This window comes from Narcine bancroftii, chromosome 2 (assembly GCF_036971445.1).
Source record: "Narcine bancroftii isolate sNarBan1 chromosome 2, sNarBan1.hap1, whole genome shotgun sequence".
Classification (NCBI taxonomy): domain Eukaryota; kingdom Metazoa; phylum Chordata; class Chondrichthyes; order Torpediniformes; family Narcinidae; genus Narcine; species Narcine bancroftii.
The window spans coordinates 30,432,103-30,451,684 of record NC_091470.1 but is presented as its reverse complement, the minus strand read 5'-3'; the positions used below and the strand labels follow the sequence as shown (position 1 = coordinate 30,451,684).

The window sequence follows — 19,582 nt, the reverse complement described above, 5'->3', positions numbered from 1 at the left end:
CATAAAATAGGTTTCAGTGGTATCAAACAGTTAGGACTATGAACATTTTTGATAAATAAAACTGAGGTCTTATCTGGGCTCTGATATACAGGCGGCATCAAAGAGGAATTGATCATTCAGGCCAACATTTACCACTTTACCAATATAAGAATAATGTATGTTCATTTATTTCTCTGGAATTTTTGTGGAATTTTTCTGTACTGGCCTCCAAATCACTTGGTGGCAATCACATTTCAGAATTAATTCTTTGGCCTCTGACGTATCCTGGGACACAGTTGGAAACACTTCTGTGAAATGAAAGACTTGCCTTATGGAGCACCTTTTAAGGCATTCGAAGCACCTTGCATCCATGAATTGCTTTCAAAGTGAACTGACCCTGATTATGTAGGAGACTCTGCAACATGAGGCAAGCATACACACAGAGCAAAGTGAAAGTGATCAGATCAGAAAACTGAAGAAAGGATTCCAGGAATAATGCAAGTGCTCTGTACAAAATAGTACCTTGGGATCTGAGAGGGGAGATTAACAGTTTCTCATGGAAGTTATTTCTTTGTTCAACAAGGTCATTTATGTACCCTCACAATAATACTTATCATCACGTGGAATTAACACTAACCTCCTTGGCCATTTTCCCCTCCAACTTATGAAACTTAACATGAAATCAAAGGTTAGGGAGAGGAATCCATCAATGTGTAACCTATTAAGGGAAAAGGGTTTGTGATTCTGAAAGCAGACATATTTCTGCTGAGAATTAAACAGCCAAATCATCGAGTCCCTCAGAAAGCAGCTCAGCACTACACGTGTGAGCATGTTCCGTACTTCCACACCTGTGTAATCTGGCATGAAAATACAGAAGGCACTGGTAACCTGATCTCTCTTCGCAGGCCTGATCGAGGAACTGGTTCCAGTGGTGATCTCACCAGTTTCCAACCTGAGGGTGGATACCCTTTGGGATTGCCCTCCCCCAGCTTAATATCCTTCTGCTGTTGCAGTCAGCACGGAATGACATTGCTAATCTCTCGAATGAAGCTTTGCTTAATGCTTTATTTTAACACGGTAAAATTCCCGTTATCCACAAGTCAAACAATCGGCTGCCTCAAGCAACCAGCAAAAAAATTGTGGAAAATAAATAGGTTTAAAAAAAAATGAACATTGAAAATTGCCATCCCCTAGTGGTTATTTCTCCAATCACTCAATGAGCAATCTCAAGCAACCGGAAAATTCACCTATCCGGCATCTACCAATCCCCATAGATACAGGATACTGGGGTTTCACTGTAATTTGTTATTATTTGCACAAGTTGAATCCATTTCAAAATTAATTTCCAATTTTTGTTTTAAATTTTACTATTTAAAAGCTTTTAATGGTTGCCAAATGCATTGGCCATCACCACAGCATGTCCTTGGTTCTCAGCACCTGATACTCAATCACTGATTACAGTGGACAATGAATTTTTTTTCTTCCTGAATGCATTTCAGTGTATTTTATGGGCTGCTAATCATAAAAATCACCTTGATATTTTCCTATTATGTACTGTGTTTTAGATATAACCTTTTTTGGTGATTTCCAGTCATATTTTAAGTCTCTTACTATATTGCCTGCAAACGAAGCTATTTTGGTCAGACCAAGCCTGCCTGGGCATGCAATCAGTGCAGGTGGTATGCAAATGTTGTCTTTGGCCTGGGTATTTAAAAATGTTACTGAGAATTTTCTTGGCAGCTACAGAGCACCAAACTACATCCAACTGATTGACAACATGCTTCAAGCATACAAAACCATGAAGTACAACATGTCATTAAAAATTCTGCTTTCTCACTTGGGACTTCTTCCCTGCTGATCTCAGTGCAGTCAGTGATGAACGTGGTGAAAGGTTTCACCAGGACATTTGCACCCATGGAAAAGCAGTGTGAGGGCAACTGGAATCTGTCAATGCTGGCCGACTATTGTTGGACACTGACACGAGAGGCATCAGATGCTGAGTACAAACAACGCATTTTTCGATCAATTGGACAAACGTATTGTGTTAGCATCATTATGCAATTAAACATGGTAAATTAAATAAGAATTAATTCATTGTTTCTCATGTGATACAGCAAATTTGAAATGATCTTTGTGTTCAGCTTGAAATTATCTAAGATCCCCATTTTTTTTTTTAAAGACACAAATCTTTAAGAAAATGTTGTCCAGTGTTATGGGAACAGGATGCTTGGCCAGAAGGTACCCATTTTTTTCAGGAATCTATTTTTCAGGAATCTATTTTTCCCACACTCATCAACTACCCTCAAGATTCTATCCTCTCCCACACAGTAATGGGAATTTACATGGAACAATTAACCTCCCAACTTTTGTGTTAATGGGATGAGGGAGGAAGTTAGAACACCTGAAGGGAATCCATGCCATCACAGCGAGAATATGTAAAACTGGAGGCCATGATTGAACCTCGATCACTAGAGCTGTGAGGCAGTGGCTGCTTCACTGTACTTTGTGGAAGTGATGCTTTTAGCCAAACTATAGAACATTGCACTCTGGATGACCATAGAAGATGATTGTGGCTGCAAGTATCATATAGTACACTGGTCTGGCCAAGTATAATCCAACCATATGTTATACAGTATCTGACTCATTCATATTGGTGATTCTGGGATTAACGCAATGGAGATACTGTACCATATCATAGAACTTAGAACCAAGAACATTACAGCATAGCACAGGCCCTTCAGCTCATGCTGTTGTACCGACCCATATATGCCTACTAAAATAAAAAAAATCGAAACCCTCCACACCTCATAACCCTCTATTTTTCTTTCATCCATGTACCTGTCCATCTGTCTCTTAAATGCCCCACTACCATCCCTGGCAATGCATTCCAGGTACCCATAACACTCTGTGTATAAAAAAAAACTTACTGCTGAAGTCTCCCCTAAACTTTCCTCCTTTCTCTTTGTACAGATGTCCTCTGGTGTTTGCTACTCCCACCCTGGGGAAAAAAATACTGACTGTCTACCTTATCTTAGCCTCTCATAGTCCCTTGAGTCACCTCTCATTCTTCTTTGCTCCAAGATGAAAAGCCTTAGCTCTGTTAACCTCATAAGACATATATTCCAATCCAGGAGACATCCTGCACCATCTCCATAGCTTCCACATCCTTCCTGTAATGAGATGATCAGAACTGAATGCAATATTCCAAATGTGGTCTCACCAGAGATTTTTGGAGCTGAAACATTACCTCATGACTCCTGAACTCAATCCCCTGATTAATGAAGCCCAGCAGACCATAGCCTTCTTAACTGTCCTATCAACTTTCATGGCGACCTTAAGAGATCTATCAACAGAGAAACCTTTATCCATCATGAAGGATTAAATCATTTACTCTAAATTCTTATTCATGGTTTATGTCTCTCTTCATGACCTCAAATGGGGGATTGTTTTCTGTTTAGTTTTCAATAATGTACATAAATCGTCCAATCACAACACTGAACCTGAGAGTGACCAACACTGAAGAGGAGAGAAATTCATTTTTGATTGCCGACACTGTGTGTGTTCAAGAGCTTTGGATATTAGTTGTTCGATCTCCTGCAAATTCATTGCTATTGTTGAGAATTGAGAAAAATGCATGGAATGTAATCAGTGCTATCCCCTTGAGCCTCAAAGATGATTTCCACCCACCATTCCCCCAGAACATATCCAATTAAGTTCTCTGTAGTTCAAGAGTGAGAACTCAAATCACATTTTATATTATATTTAGCTTGTTTGTAATTTTTTTATCCATTGAACAATTTGGTGTATGCTATTTATCCTTGGCCCTGATAAGAGTTCTCTTTGCTGAATTTGCACGCTCTTTATTAACACAAAAGCTGCAATGACACAAAGCTCAAACAGAATCCAACACTTAGATCAGTGGTCTTCAAACTGCCACCTAAACACACATTCCACCTTAAGCAATCTCTATGCCATAAGTGCTCTGTGATTGCTTAAGGTGGTAGGTGAGTGGAAAGGAAATGTTTGAAAACTACTGTTTTAATTGTACCTAACTGATTTGTTATGTGCCTAACTCCAAAGGAAATGGACCAATGACAATTTTTCTCAAGCAAAATTATTCAGTAACAATTGGGCCTAGAGCAGTGGTTTTTAACCTTCACTTTCCACCACCTTATTAATTACAGAGCATTTATGGCATAGAGATTACTGAAGGTAAAATGTGAGTTTGGGGGAGGCGGGGGAACAGTTTTAAAACCGCTGCCTTAGATGATCAACATTTTTGACCAGAGGGTGCTCTCCTCAAAGCAACACTTTTCCCATCCCACAAACTCCAGGCCTCATTACCACTGCTTCCCCAGTGAGATCAGGCCTCAAGCAAACACTAAACCTCACCACTGGGCCGTCTCTGTACTGGCGAAAACAAACACAGAATGGGTGTTCAATGTTGGTGATTCTGGGATTAATGCATTGCAGATACTGTACCATATCGTAGAACCAAGAACATAAATGCCAAGACAAACAAAAGTGACCCTGAACTTCTGATGGCATGGCCCATTAATTGTCAATCTCACTTCCACTCTTGAGCATTTTGTCACTGGCTTCCTGCAAGGACCCAAATGCAAGCTTAAGGAGCATCATCCCCATTTTCCATCTGGATATGTGGCACCCTGCAGGCCTTAATGAAAACTTCAACTTTAGATAACTCACTCACTCTTTGTTTGCATGAACGCTGCTCTTTTCTTTTGTCTGCTATCCTTTTTTTTGTACAGTCTGGCCTGTTGAGACAGATTCTACAACATTAGCACTGACTGTAAAATTAGCAATGCCTATATTGACAAAAAGACCTTCATTTGATTTTAACTGCCACATTATCTCACCCTATCAGAGAAATTTCCTTTGTTCCACTCCGCCACTTTCTCAGCTTTTAACACAAACTTGTTTTGCTCTTTTTTCAATACCGATGAATGGCCTCAGACCTGATACATTCACTGTTTGACTGCCTGAACTGCTGCTTTTCAGGCAATTTCTTCTTTTAATTTCAGATTTCCAGTGTCTGCAGTTTTTATTTGATAACTAGACCTCCAGTGACTGGTCCAAAGGATCCAGAATAAAGATAGACTTTTGACTGTCAAAGGTCACCTGAAACAGGAAAATTCAATGCTCAGACTATTGGGCTGTGGGCAATCCAGGTGGAACATGAGGTGTTTTACTTAAGTTTGAGTTGGACCTCACCCTGGCAGTGGTCAAGGCCAAGGATGGACAGGTTGGTGTGGAAATGGAGTTAAAATGGCATGCAATACTGCTGCTAAAAAGCTTTACATACAAAAATAACCATTGATACTTAAAAGCCACTTTTTAAATGACAAAGAAAAATTAAAAAAAAAACCCGATTTAAAAACTTTGAAGTGATTGAAATAAAAGGCAATATGTTTAAATAAAATTAAATGGGTGGCACGGTTGGCGTAGCGGTTAGTGCAATGACTTTACAGCTTCAGTGATCGGAACCGGGGTTCGAAACCCACACTCTCTGTAAGGAGTTTATACGTTCTCCCTGTGTCTGCATGGGTTTTCCCCGGGGGCTCCGGTTTCCTCCGAAATGTGTTTTTCCTCCGGGGTGCAGGTTAATTAGGTGTAAATTGGGTGGCATGGACTCATGGACCGAACAATTTAAAATTTAAAGTGACCTGAAGCAAATGAATGGGCTCATCCATTAGGTATGGTTGGCTTGAAAATGAGGGACCAAAATTCACTGCTCTGACAGACAATCAGAGATTCCAGTTTAGCAGGCCTCTAGTTTCTTCTTCCCTTTTGCCATACAATGCACTGCTGCGAGACAACCATTCTAATTTCTTGACCTACCCATCATTACAACTGTATTAATCTGTCATTCATCTAAATGTGCCTCTTTATACATCCAGCATATAGATTGCCACAGTTGGCTGGAAAATATAATAGCCTGAATGCACCTGGGATTGTCTGATCTCAGAAGCTAAGCAGACACATACTGGTCAGTACTTGGAGGGGAGATGGCCTAGGAACACCAGGTGATGTAGGTTTCTGTGAGGGGCGCTGTACAAAGCGGCGACTCTCTGTCTACCTTACAGTAGACAAAAATCAAAGAATTTCATGTATGTTACATTCTAAAAATGTAGTACCACGTGACAATAATGGAACCTTTACCTCGAATGCAGTTTGCTTTAAATGTACTTCATTCTTAAATATAGGTACAGAAATTGCAATCCATGCATGTCTCTCTTTTCATCAATTGTACCATCAAATCAATACAATCTATTTACTCAGATTTCCTCTTCAAATAATTTGCACATGAAGTGGTCAGTCATGTGTTGCACCAAGGCAGAAACAACCACAGAGCAAAAACCAATTGGACCTTAAGAGCATATCTTTTCTGTTTTTATCAAACATAAAGACGTTGTGCCTCAAAAGCAGAGGGCTTTACCATGTAAAGAATGCTGATAAGCAGTCCTGTCCTGTCGCTGCTACTTATCAAAGAAATACTAGTCCCAATTGTAGTTAGTCAGAATTCCTGCTTTACATTTCTGCTGACATTTGCAAATCTGGATTGATACTTGGTCCATCTGTTTATATACTTACATTTCTAAGAGCAATTCTGGCCCAAATTTTGCTGTACTCGTCATATTAAAGCTGTCAGCACCTGAGATTAGTGAAAAATGAATCTTAGTTGCATGATAAAATTATGTTAATTACCCACATTTTTTCCCCATAGAAGCTGAAAGGGCTTGTACAATCAGGATTCATTGGCCTCTTTAAAACAGTGCAATAACTGGATAATCTCTGGTTATCTAGCACTGATAAAATTATAAGGGGAATAGACAGAGTAAAATGTAGATAGGTTTTTTTTCCACTGAGAGTAGGTGAGATACAAACCAGAGGACATGTGTTAAAAGTGTAAGGCAAAAAAATTAAGGGGAACCTCTTCACACAGAGAGTGGTGGGGGTGCGGAACAAGCTTTCAGCTAAAGTGGTGAATGTGGGCTCAATTTTAACATTTAAGAGGAATTTGGTCAGGTACATGGATGGAAGAGGTATGGAGGGCTATGGACTGGGTGCAGATCAGTGGGACTAGGCAAAAATAAATGGTTCACCACAGACTAGAAGGGCCAAAGAGGCCTGTTTCTGTGCTGTAGTGTTCTATGGTTCTACAGCATTGAAAAAAATAATTTTACAAATGTGTTGTTTTATTCTAGTAATATAAAACTAACCCTGCAGAATTTAAAAGGAATTCTAATTTTGATATTTCATTTCCCCCCCCTTTCATCCATGCATATGCATGAATATCTATTTCTTTTCCACTAAGGTAACTCCCTGCACTGCAGTGAGGGTTCAGTAGAATAATTGAAGAGATTCCCTACCACTTCTCCTGTAGTGAGTGTTACATCAGACAGGATGCATGAGCTCTGGGAATCTCCACTGACTATATCTGCAAAACTCCCTAAGCATATATATGTAAAATAAGCAAAGCATGGTTAACATTAGGGGCGGCGTGGTTAGCATAGCAGTTAGTGCAACACTCCTACAGCACCAGTGATCGGGGCCGGGGTCTGAATTCCGTGCTGTCTGTAAGGAGTTTGTACGTTCTCCCCGTGTCCGTGTGGAATATTTGTTCCATTTGTATGCAATGTCACAGTCCATTTATCCTACTCTGTTCATGCTTGGTTCTTCAGTGTCTGGTTTGTTGTCTTTCTGCACTCCCATGTCAAAGGAGAGTGCATCACTGAGAGCTATTTTTTTTCTGTAGTGTATATAGTGTGCACGTTTAATCTTCTGTTTTGTATCTCTTTGGAAAAATGCTGCCTTGTGTAATGATTCTGCCTATGCATTTTTTACAGACTTTTCCAGAGGCGGAACATTGTTTTGGTGCATGTTGAGTGCCACATTATTTGCGATATCTTGTTTTATGTGTATGTGTCTGGACACACACTGTGGTTATGACTATGCCTTCATTTTCACTGGCTTTTGCACTCTCACCAAACTTTTTCATGTGCTGCAGAGCAAATTCACTGGCATGGCATACCTTCACAACTGCAGCTAAGGAAAGCTTTGACTCTTGCGGCAACCTCTCTCTCACTTTCTTATCAACAATCCTGAACACAATTTGATCACAGATCATTGAATCCTGCAGGATCCAAAATTGTATGTTTTTGCTTTTAATTTCCAGTTCGTTTTTTTTTAAAGTAACAAAGCAGCAGCATGCACATGTGAAACACATCCATCTCGAATGTTTCATTTTCTCTTTGGTGAACAGTGTTTATCAAACATCTCAATAACCTTATCGAACTTTCCCTGGTCTCTGCCTCTGCTTGAGATCCCACCACAGTAAGTAGCAGTGCAATCTTCCATGCAACAGGTTTGGTATTGACTCCAATGAACAGCTCCCGCTCATGGTCGACATTTCCAGTTCAATTTGCAGCATCAGGATCCTTCACACCCTCCATATCTCTGCTGATAACAACTGATACACACTTTGCACACTCCTGATGTTTCTTCCACTCCTGGTATCCTGTGTTGTTTCTTTAATTGTAATAAAGAAACTTGGGTTATTTTAAAACAACTAAAAGACTCACTCAGGACCACGTGGAGGCATCCATCTTGAATCCAATGTCACAAACTAGTATCTAACTCCTTCTAATGGTTAGGAAGTTCACTAGCACATAGCACTACAGATGTGATATTAATTAATAAATAAAACAGTGCCACTTTCATTTTTACAGAACTTTGAGATATTACAAACATGGTGTCTTAAACAGAGTTTCATTGTTTTAAAAAAATTTGTTTCAACTTCTTGATCACAATGTAAAGTATTTTTAATTTTTTTTTCAAACATATTGCATGGTAACAGGCCCTTACGGCCTTTGCGCCCATGCCACCCAGATACTCAAATCAACCTACAACCCCCATAAAATTTGAAGGGTGGGAGGAAACCAGAACACCTGGAGGAAACCCATGCAGTTGTGTGGAGAACGTCCAACTCCTTACTATCAAGGCCGGATTCGAACCCAAGTCATTGGTGCTGTAATATCACTGCACTTACCACAACAAGCCCATCTTGTCTCACATCACTGAGGGTTGAGATATTAACCTACTTCATTCATTGCAAATCCATTCCACAATAGGTCAGCAGATTGGAAAATGAACTAAATAGCAAACTTTTAAAACAATGTTCTTTCACAGCATGTAATAATTGCTGATAATCTCTATTGTTCATGAAAGGGTTGGGAAATCATCTCAAACGAATGCTGTCTGTATAATGAAAGTTCTGCAGTAGTGTTGGCTTGGAAGTTCCACAAGTGAAAGCCAACAACAGCTATGGACAAGCAACGTGGAGACACAAGTGACTGCAAATGCTCTAATCTGGAGTTAAAAAAAAAGGCAAACTGCTGGAAGAATTCAACAGGTTGAGAAATATCTCTGAAGGCAGAGGAATGGTTGACATTTTGGGTTGAGACCTTGAAGTATGATGCTTTCCCAGTGTATGGCTCAACACACAACAATGTTTAAGTTAAGAAGACCTCTGTCTTGGAGGAAAATTTAGAGTGTGCGGTATTAACGTGAACCTGCTGCAATTGAACCTTCAAGATGATAGAAATAAGAGATTTGGGAAGTTCTACTGGCAAACGTTTGAGAATTTGCAGATGGAGGATACTGCAGTTGCATTGCACCAGTAATGCAGTAATAGGGTGGTGGAATAGTAAAGGATTATATTGGTAGATTAGATTAAAATGGGCTCCATTATCCCAGATAATCTTGAGTTCAGGTAGTCCCGAGGTTCTGTTCCTGAAAAGTGCCCCAAAGCTGACTTCTCCGTTAGCCATCAAAATGTTTTCTATAGTACCTACTACATCGACTTGCTATAATTATTTCATTTCATTAAATAATCAATATGACCACAGCAGTGGACCAGCGAGGGGCTCAAGGGTTGAAAGCTCCTTCTGGACAGTGACCACAGCCAAGGACCAGGGAGGGGCTCAGCAGCTGAGGGACCCACACAGGATGTGGGCGACTTGCGGCCAGGGGAACCGCACAGACTGCCGGCTGCTTGGGACTGGCTTCTGGGAACCAGGTGTCAGAACTGGGATTCGAAAGGGTGCTGAGGGCAAGAAGGGCTCCCGAACTGCCTCCGGTGCTGAAGGCTTCCTGATCCTGTTTGAATCTGAAGCTCGGTTTGCCGATGGATCAAACAGGAATCTCTGCAGCTGCAGAATATTATCTCTTCCAACCCTCTATGTTTTGGATGGTGGGAGGAATCTGGAGCAGGTCACGGGGAGTTCAAACAAACTCCTTACAGACAGCGGAGGATTAGAACCAGGGTTGCTGGCATTAAGTAGTGTTGTACTAACTGCCGTACTTCACTGCTGAAGGACTGGAACTGGTGATTTGAATTTTGAATTATTAGGGTATGTAAATAAACAAATACTGGAATTCCAACATGCTGGAGGTGAATACATGGACCCTCAGTGACTCTCAAGGGACTCTGTTTTGCTTCTCTTTCTCTCTTACTGTAAGTTGCACTGGGCAACACTAATGGTATCTTTGTCTGCCTTAAGGCATGTAGGCAATTTTGTGTAATATGACATGTGAGGTGCACCAAAGAAAAGGTACAAGGACTGCCTAAAGAAATCTCTTGGTGCCTGCCACAATGACCACCGCCAGTGGGCTGATATCGCCTCAAACCGTGCATCTTGGCGCCTCACAGTTTGGCGGGCAGCAACCTCCTTTGAAGAAGACCGCAGAGCCCACCTCACTGACAAAAGGCAAAGGAGGAAAAACCCAACACCCAACCCCAACCAACCAATTTTCCCCTGCAACTGCTGCAACCGTGTCTGCCTGTCCCGCATCGGACTTGTCAGCCACAAACGAGCCTGCAGCTGACGTGGACATTTACCCCCTCCATAAATCTTCGTCCGCGAAGCCAAGCCAAAGAAAGAAGAAGAAGACATGTTTTGTACTATTACATGACAATAAAGGAATTTTGAATCTTGATCACCAGAACAGTGTCTATAATTGAAATAAAGTCACGGAGCAACACATTATGCCCAACTCATCTATGCCAAACAAGCTGCCCATCTGAATGTCCCATTTGCCTGCATTTGCAAACAATGGGACACATATTGTATCCAGTCTGTAATGAATACCATAAAACATTTTATTTCTACCACGATTGTGAGCTTGAAAATCTGTTTTAAAAATGTATGGGAGAATTTGCTGAGGTCAGATTTCCCTTAATCAGGTCATTGATAACCCAGGAAGCCCCTCTACCGGTGGAGCAAAGGCTAATCGGGCAAGTAGTGTGCACATTCTGTCAAGGCACTTACTGTTGAAATCAGCCCTGCTCTTACAGCCGAATATTTATATGACTGTTTAGTTTAGCTCTGATCTCCTTGTCAACTTTGTGTGCTTACTGTATGAATTCACTAAGTCTATTTTCCACAATATTGATTCTCAGCCATAAAAGACAATATTCAATGATATGGTGAATATATTCAATATGGTGAATATATGGTGATATGGTGAATATATTATTCAATGATATGGTGATATGGACACCAAGCACTTTTCCTATTTAAATTAAGATTGCAAAACTTATAAATAACCTGCGGCTAATTTGCAACAAACGTCTCTATTTTGTTGCTCACGCTGAACGGAACCAGCTGTTTGCAAGCATTTCAACAGGAGAGGTCAATCATCTTTTGTTGTGTGTGTCCTTGGCCTCCCGTGATGTGACACTGTAACTAATATCCCCTGTTGTGTTGGCATACAAGAGAGTAATACTGAGGTCAGAGTTGCATAGTATAGAGATGTACCACAGAAACTCTATCATTCATGCAGCACCTGCTTTGGAAAAACATGCTCATCAAATTCAGTTTCACATTTCAGAAATGGACAAATCACTGATTCCACTTGTCATTACAGAGAATAGCGGTACAAATTTTGGGGCAGTTTTTATTTTGCGAGCTTTTCCTCGCTTACGGTGCGCAAAATCTGAGCTTCTGCTCCTTCCCACACTTTTGATTTGAAAGGGAATGAGGATTCTGAGGCAAAGGGACAGAGACCATGATGAAATAGGAACAGGAGTTGGCCAGCAGGCACTCGAGCCGGTCAGACTGTTCAGTGTGATCGTGGCTGTTTTATGCTGGCCTCTGCTCCTCTTCTGCTGTCAGTTCCCCATCACCTCAGATTCTGACATTTTCATCTGTCTTCACCTCACACATTTTGAATTGATTTAGCCTCCAAGACCCTCTTTTGCAGAGAATTCTAGAGGTTCGAAAGGAGCAATCTTTCTCCACCACCCTCTCCCCAGTTACCAGACAAATGTAGAGTCAGCCAGGTTCCATTCGCTCTGCAAAAGTGGCACTGCTCTTTTCCCTCTCCACGCCCTGGTGCACGAAGCCCCAATTAAAGAAACCTGCCACTTTGGATTAATGAGTGCTTTGGATATCCCTTCCTAATTCAGTTTCAAAGTACCATTGGCCTTCTATCAACAGCAACATGGTGGTAAGCCAGACAGGCCAAATCACAACTTCATAATTGGAGACATCCAAAATGAAAATTGACCCCCATTTCAAGCAAAGTTTCAGAGATCAGAGTTAAAAGGTTAAAAAAAATGATTCTGCTTCAATTTTAATCTAATGGTGGTTTTTGGAGGAGGGGAAATAGAAGTCGGTGATGGGAATGTGTCACATAGTGTTGGCTGCAACCATGAATCAGAGATCTAAGCTATTCATCCCATTGTGTCTGACTTAGCTCATCGTATGAGCATCCTAACGTGTTCCATTCTCTGCGCTCCATCCTGATAGCCTTGCAAGCTCTTTCCGCTGTAATTAAAATTTCTAATTAACATCTTCAGCAGCTCTATGCATTATTGCTTAATCTCTTCCTTTTGAATTCATTCACATTCACTGACTGTAATTTTAGTTGTTTCAAGGAAGAGATCTACAGATAGATGTTTTATTGATTTAAAGCTTTTACAAGGCAATATTATTAACAGCAGATGAAGCCATTGTTAATGAAAAGAAACCAATAAGAAGGTTTGCCTCTAAATCAGCTACTTTGCAAGATTCTGAGGCATGAGGTGCACATTGGATTAATATCATTAGGATATAAATAATAATTATAGCCTCTGTGGGCAATGAATATTTATGTAGCTACATAAGCACATTTGATAGCTTCTCAAAAAATTTTATTTGCATAAGTAAACATTATCTTGGACTTTGTTTCTTTTCCTCTCCAAACAACCAAAGCATGGCCCAAATGTATCTGCCTGAAGTGACTCTTGAGTTAGTGTGGATTCAGCTCACGGGCAGCAGCCTGGCAATGTTAATGACCAACATCTAAAGGTTCTGCTGTGTTCCTGAAGCAGCTGGATAAACTCCCTCTCAGACCATCAGCTACTTAAATCAGACTCTTAAGTAGGTCTCACACCAGCAAAAGATGGGAATCCTTGCACTGTTTTATAACAGTGCCTTTCTCAATTCCCTGGATTTATTGTAGCACTACGTCCTACACAGTTGTATGATTTAAATTTGAATTTAGACATACAGCGTAGTAACAGGCTCTTCTGACCCAAAAAAATCCCATTTAACCGACAACTCCCGTTCATTTGGAAAAGTTTGGAGGAAACGAGAGCACCCAGAAGAAACCCATGCAGATACGGGGAGGACGTACAAATTCCTTACAGACAGCGTCGGAATCGAACCCGCTCGCTGGCCCTGTAATAGTTGCGCTGACTGCTATGATAAACGTGCTATCGTTATTTGTTTATTTATTAGTTTATTTGATATATATTTGTTACTACCTGTTGAGTTGACAACCAAAGAAGCTCTATCAGTACACGGGACAGTGTAGCAATGCAGTTCAAATTAAATCAAGCCAATTTTTTTTAGATCTGATCAAATATAATGCAGGCGTACGACCGGCCATTAGATTTTCCGAACCCTTTCCAGGTGTTCAATGAGTGTACCTGCAGGAGGATACGCAGCAAACCAGCTAAAGATGTGCAGTCAGAAAGGAAGAAATCAGATGTAATCTGGTGATTTCTTCTGGCTCCAAGAAATTAATGGCGTTGTTAACTTTGTACAGGCCAGTGGAATGTATTATGCCAAAGGAGTTTGTCAATAATCGTGGTTTGGGTAATCATTTTCCTTTAAGTGTAGTAAGTTTGCCTTGTATCTCACACAGAGCAGAAGGACCGACACAGGAAAATTGTTTGGTTCTGTGCTTAGCATTCTATGTAATGCTGTATCATCTCAGGCCACCCCATTGCCTGGCACGGATACAGTACTTTACAGAAGGAGAACATTCATACAGAGAATATTCATTTTCCACACTTTATGACTCGATATAAATGCAGCCGTTATACTGACAGGGCTAAGTTATTAGTGCAGATAATCCACTAGGGCACTAGGGCATTGGTTAGACAACAAGTCTGTCTATGTTCGAGAGATAGCAAAATATGCAAGAGTTCTGGAGGAACTAAGCAGGCCTTGGAACGTAGTAGGCAGTTGACGTTACATTCTCATGGATGCTGCACTCCCCAGCACTTTTGTTTATTGTTGCATGTGTCCTGGTTTTTGCTGGAGCAGCACCACTTGTTTTTTAGTGGAGCAATATCATCAATGTTCTGTCTGTAAATCACAATATTTTCTCTCCGAACAGCGAGGATCAGTGACTTGAGATATAATGTTCAGTGGCGTATCTAGGTAAAGTGGCACACTAGGGCTGCCACTACATTGGTGCTCCCCATTAAAAAAAAGTGCCCCCAAAACTGCCACACGCCAACTATTTGAACAAAGTGAATCAGTGTGTCTGGTGCAGGTGATGTGTGGCAATTCAACAGCACCGCAACATATCAATGAGACATGGCTCAAACTGTGAATTTAAACTCTTCTCAAAAACCAGTTGTTCACCCAAACCTTGTCCACCGATGCCGCTGATCGAGGCGGCAGGGAACCGGTCACTGCGAAGATCTCCTCCTGCGTCTCTGCCATCCGGTGCCCGCCCACCGGCGTCACCACTGCCTGTTACAGCTCCGCCCAATGCAGGATGAATGGGCAGAATGGCCATCTTTGTCTTCCTCACCTATAATCCCTCTCGCAGCTGAAACTGTTCTGCCAGAGAAACACAGAGGTGCCGGAGCGGCCCCCGGAGCAGCCCGATGTGATGCCAGCCCAGAACAGTTCAGGGCACTCAAGTGAGCCCCGGAAGCACCCCTGGGATGGAGATTCATTATTGGGCTAGGGACTCAGATATTGGGTGGGTAAGGCAAGGACAGTGACGGCCCTCCTGCAAGTGGCACCCTGGTTCTGTGCCCCACCTGCCATACCCTAGATATGCCTATGATATTGTTATTAATTTGATGATGGCATGTCAGCCTGGCTTTCAACACATCACTGCATCTGAAATGGCATATATCCTTAAATGCAGTCCATTTTTTGTGTATATATGCAATAATTTCTCCATTATTTTGCCAATTCTAATATGACAAGTGTTTAGGATTGTCCTAAGGGCAAAAACAAAGTCTAGTTCGGACCCAATCAGTGGTTGATTTGCTCTCAGGGTCTTTTGTGTATTCCTAATTGATATGTGGTATAATAAACGGAAAATGTGGTAAGTTGTATATGTTGATTTATTGGGATTACTTGGACTCTTGTCGGCAAATGTGTGCATATTTGTATTGCCTGGCACACTTTGGTATGATGTGCAATCACAGCTTCCTGTATCAACACTCAAGATAGTTTTATCTGATGAAAGATGTGTGAAAATAACTTGACTTGTTAATTCATGAATTCAGTTATTGCCTGCATGGATTTCTTTGTTTAGATACACGTAAACACCGAAGGAACAAGTAGTTTAACTCATTAGCACCATTTAAACACCCTTAAGTAAAGGATGCCATAGACAAGGAATGGCCTAACTGCGGTTCACGAGCCATATGTGACACTTTGACATATAACGTGCAGCTCGCGGAAATATGTTGGCCGAGACAGGAATTGTATAAATCGGTGCTCACAATGGCAGTTTTAGTGGGTGTGGTTTGTGATCATTTCACTGGGTGAAAACCCTGGGAACCAGCAATCTTACACCACACAAGGACTGCAAGGGCTCAATAAGCTTGTTCACCACAATCTTCTCAACCAAATCAAGGATGGTTCAAGTGCAGTTTTGCCACTGATATTTATCGTGTGTTTATAAAAATCGTGTGTCTTCCTTCACAACATTAAATTCCATTTTGGAAATCTGCCTACCTGAAATTAACTTCCAGGATACAATAATGACTCCACTTTTATACAGTGACAAGATTACTTCTAAAAAGTACCCTAGATTTGTCAGTGATTATAAAATAATATTGCTCATGTTTGCTCAAAGGAAGGACTTAAGTGATACTACCTGTACTTCATATTTAAATAAATGTGCATGTAAGAGTAAAATCGCACATGTAATATTTGTACATGTTGTGTGGCTCTCAGATATCTGAAGCTGATTGTGTATGGCTCCTATGTTAAGCAAGTTTGGCCTCCCCTGCCGTAGAACATAGAAACATACAACACCCTACGCCACTGAAGTAAGACTCACTGATCTATTATTTCCTGTGTTATCTCTACTCCCTTTCTTTAACAGAGGAACAATGTTTGCAATCCTCCAATCCTCTCTAGCACTTCTGTCCTCATTGATAATGTGAAGATCAATGTCAGTGGCTCAAATTTTTCCTCCCTCTCTTCCCATAAATCTCGTCTCGTCCTGGTGCCTTATCTAACTGCATGATCCCACACATCCTCTTTCTTAATGTCAACATGTTCAATCTGCTTTAAGTCATCCTCTTCAATTGCCAAGGTCCTTTTTTTCGGGTGAATACTGAAGCAAAGTGTTCATTAAGGACCTCCTCCAACTTCATGACAACAACGTTCTGGTATTTATTGGTTATCTGTGGGTTTCCCTCTGTTCCTCCATTTCCCTGGCTCCGTGATCTTAATAGCACCAGGTGATGGCCAGTGCTGTCTGGTTTTCTTTATTGTCACCTCTTTGTTAATTACATACATTTTCCCCAATTGTATCTTCCATCTTGGGACAAGAGTCAGAGTGATAACATTGAAAACTACTGGTAAACTATCATGAACATCCTGCAAATGTCAATTTTCACTGTGAGACAGTCTGGGATAAGGTAGGGGTGGGGGGGGGGGGGGACTACAAGATGAGGCTATTTAAACATTATATACATGAAGTAGATGCTACCTGTTCGAGAGGTCATCCAACTTCTCATTGTTTGTTCAAGATTCCAGGAATTGCAGTTCTCTTTATACAGTAGTGTCTTCTTGTGGACATTCTCAAATCTCTGGAATTCTCTGCCTTGGGTGAGTGGTGGAAGCTGGATGATGGGAATTATTGGAGGAATAGAGAGGTAGAGAGAAATAACGCAGAAGAAGAGCTGAGGCCAGTAGAGATCAACCATGATCATTTTAAATGGTTGGGCAGCTTTGACTCCCTCTCCTATTTTCTTATATTCTTGTGTACATGTCTAGATTAACAACATTTAAATACACAACACTAAAATCCAACAGACTACTGATCAATGGCTCTGATGTCCACTTTGATAGACTGGTCATAGCTCACATTGGCTCTCGCCTCCCATCCGGCCCTGACCCACTTCAATGGGCGTACTGTCCATTCAGATCCACAGCATATATCATCTCCCAAGCTCTCCACTCAGCTTGTGAACACCTGGACTTCTGTGCAGTGTCCACAGCTCTCGACTTCAATACCACTACACCCACAAAATCTTCAGGATTGAGGCCTCCTCTGCAACTGGATTCTTGACTTCTTGTCTAATAAGACTGCAATCCATATAGATCTCCTCTAGGATCACACTCAACACGAGCACTCCTCAGTGATATATTCTGAGTCCCCGATTACACTCCTCGTACACCCACCACTGTACCTTCCAATAAGCTTCCAACTACTTCAAAGTTGCCAACTACACCACAGTAATGGGCCAGTTCTCAAATAATGATGAGTCAGAATCCAGGAAAAGATTGAAAGTCTTGTGGCCCAGTAACAAAATTACCACTCTCATCATTAATGAGATGGAGGAGATGATAAATGACTTGAGGAGAGAGAGAGAGAGAGAGAGCTAAGTTCACACCCCTGACCACATTAATGGTGCTGAAGACAAAGGAGTTGATATATTCAAGGGAATAAATATCTCTGATGACCTGACTTGGGACAAGCACATTAATGTGACAGTCAAGAAAGATCACAAACACCTCTATTTTTTTTCCCAAAGACTTTAAGCAAGTTCAGGAAGTTTCCCTTGTCCCTCAACAACTCCTACAGGAGCACCATCAAAACAGACTTGCTGGACGCATCACAGTGAGGTCTGGAATCTGCTCTGTTCAAGATTGGAGGGAGCGACAGAAGGTAATGAATGCAGCTCAGAACATAATGCAAACCTTTCTCTACTGCATCCATTCCATCTACATCTCCCATCGTCTATGAAAGGTAGCCAAAGTGCTGAAAGATCTGTCAAACCCCAGACACATTTCTCTCCTCTCACTGGGGAGAAGGCTTAAGACTGAGAAAGCATGCACCAGTGGGCTTAAAGCCAGTTTCTTCCCTGCAGCTACCAGGCTCTTGTATGTGTGCCATAACATTGCTACCATGCTGCTTTTGTTTGGTGTTAATTGATCTTCATTGTAATCATGTACTCTGTACATTGTGCTCTTTACATGGTTGTCTGCAATGTTAGAGATAACCTACTGGTCTGTTTGCAGAACAACACTTTTTGCTTTACGAGATATTTTGTGAGAAAGAAACAAATTTCAAGGTTCAAAATTCTTTGATTGACATGTAATAAAAATTGCGATATTACACAAAATTTCTTTCAGTGTACCACAAGGTAGACAAAGATTTGTCAGCAGAAAATATTGCCCGACGCCCATTTCTGTCAGAGAAAGAGATACCCAGAAATTCGGCCATATTTCCATATGGATGACCCACTATTCAACTGGCTTTGGTCGGTTTATGCTGAAATGAGCAAAGCTGGCATCTTTTTCTGGGTTATTGTGCCCCTTTTACCAACAAGCCAGCATTTTGTCAGCAAAAGAGGAAGGACATGTAACTCAACAGCGGTGGTGTCTAGACTCATGAATAACATACCATATTTGACGGCATGTTAGACCCACTTTTTTCCCCCCAGAAATGGCTCAAAAATATTCCTCTGCTCTTAAAGGCGAGGTTGAAATTAGGGTGATAAATGCTGTTGGTCTCCGGACTGGTCATTGTTGTGTTGAGAAAATGTCAGGTCGGTGATAGACGAGTCTGAACATTAGTGTTTGCAATCAAATCTTACTTCTATTAACATACAACAATTAATAGAAAAGCATGGGAAAATCATGGCGGGAATAAAACGCACCATTTATAAAAGAGTATGGGAAAACGCGCACAATTTAATAAAACATATGCACACAATGTATAAAAAGAGTGTGGGAAATTCTACTGCAAGTATTGATCTATAGCAGTGGATTTCAAACTTTTTCTATCCACTCACTTACCACCTTAAGTAATCCTTTATTAA

General features: G+C 41.1%; 1 long non-coding RNA gene across 2 annotated transcripts in view; it reads right to left on the bottom strand.

The window, feature by feature from the left end:
• The window catches only part of LOC138752286 (uncharacterized), a 67,076-nt gene that overhangs the window by 11,930 nt on the left and 35,564 nt on the right, over positions 1 to 19,582 (bottom strand). The window contains exon 3 of one of the 2 annotated variants that reach the window (XR_011350484.1): positions 6,592 to 6,652. The exons of the other annotated variant lie outside the window; for it this stretch is intronic. This is a non-coding gene — a long non-coding RNA (uncharacterized lncRNA). The remainder of the gene's footprint in view (positions 1 to 6,591; positions 6,653 to 19,582) is intronic. 2 annotated transcript variants of the gene reach the window in all.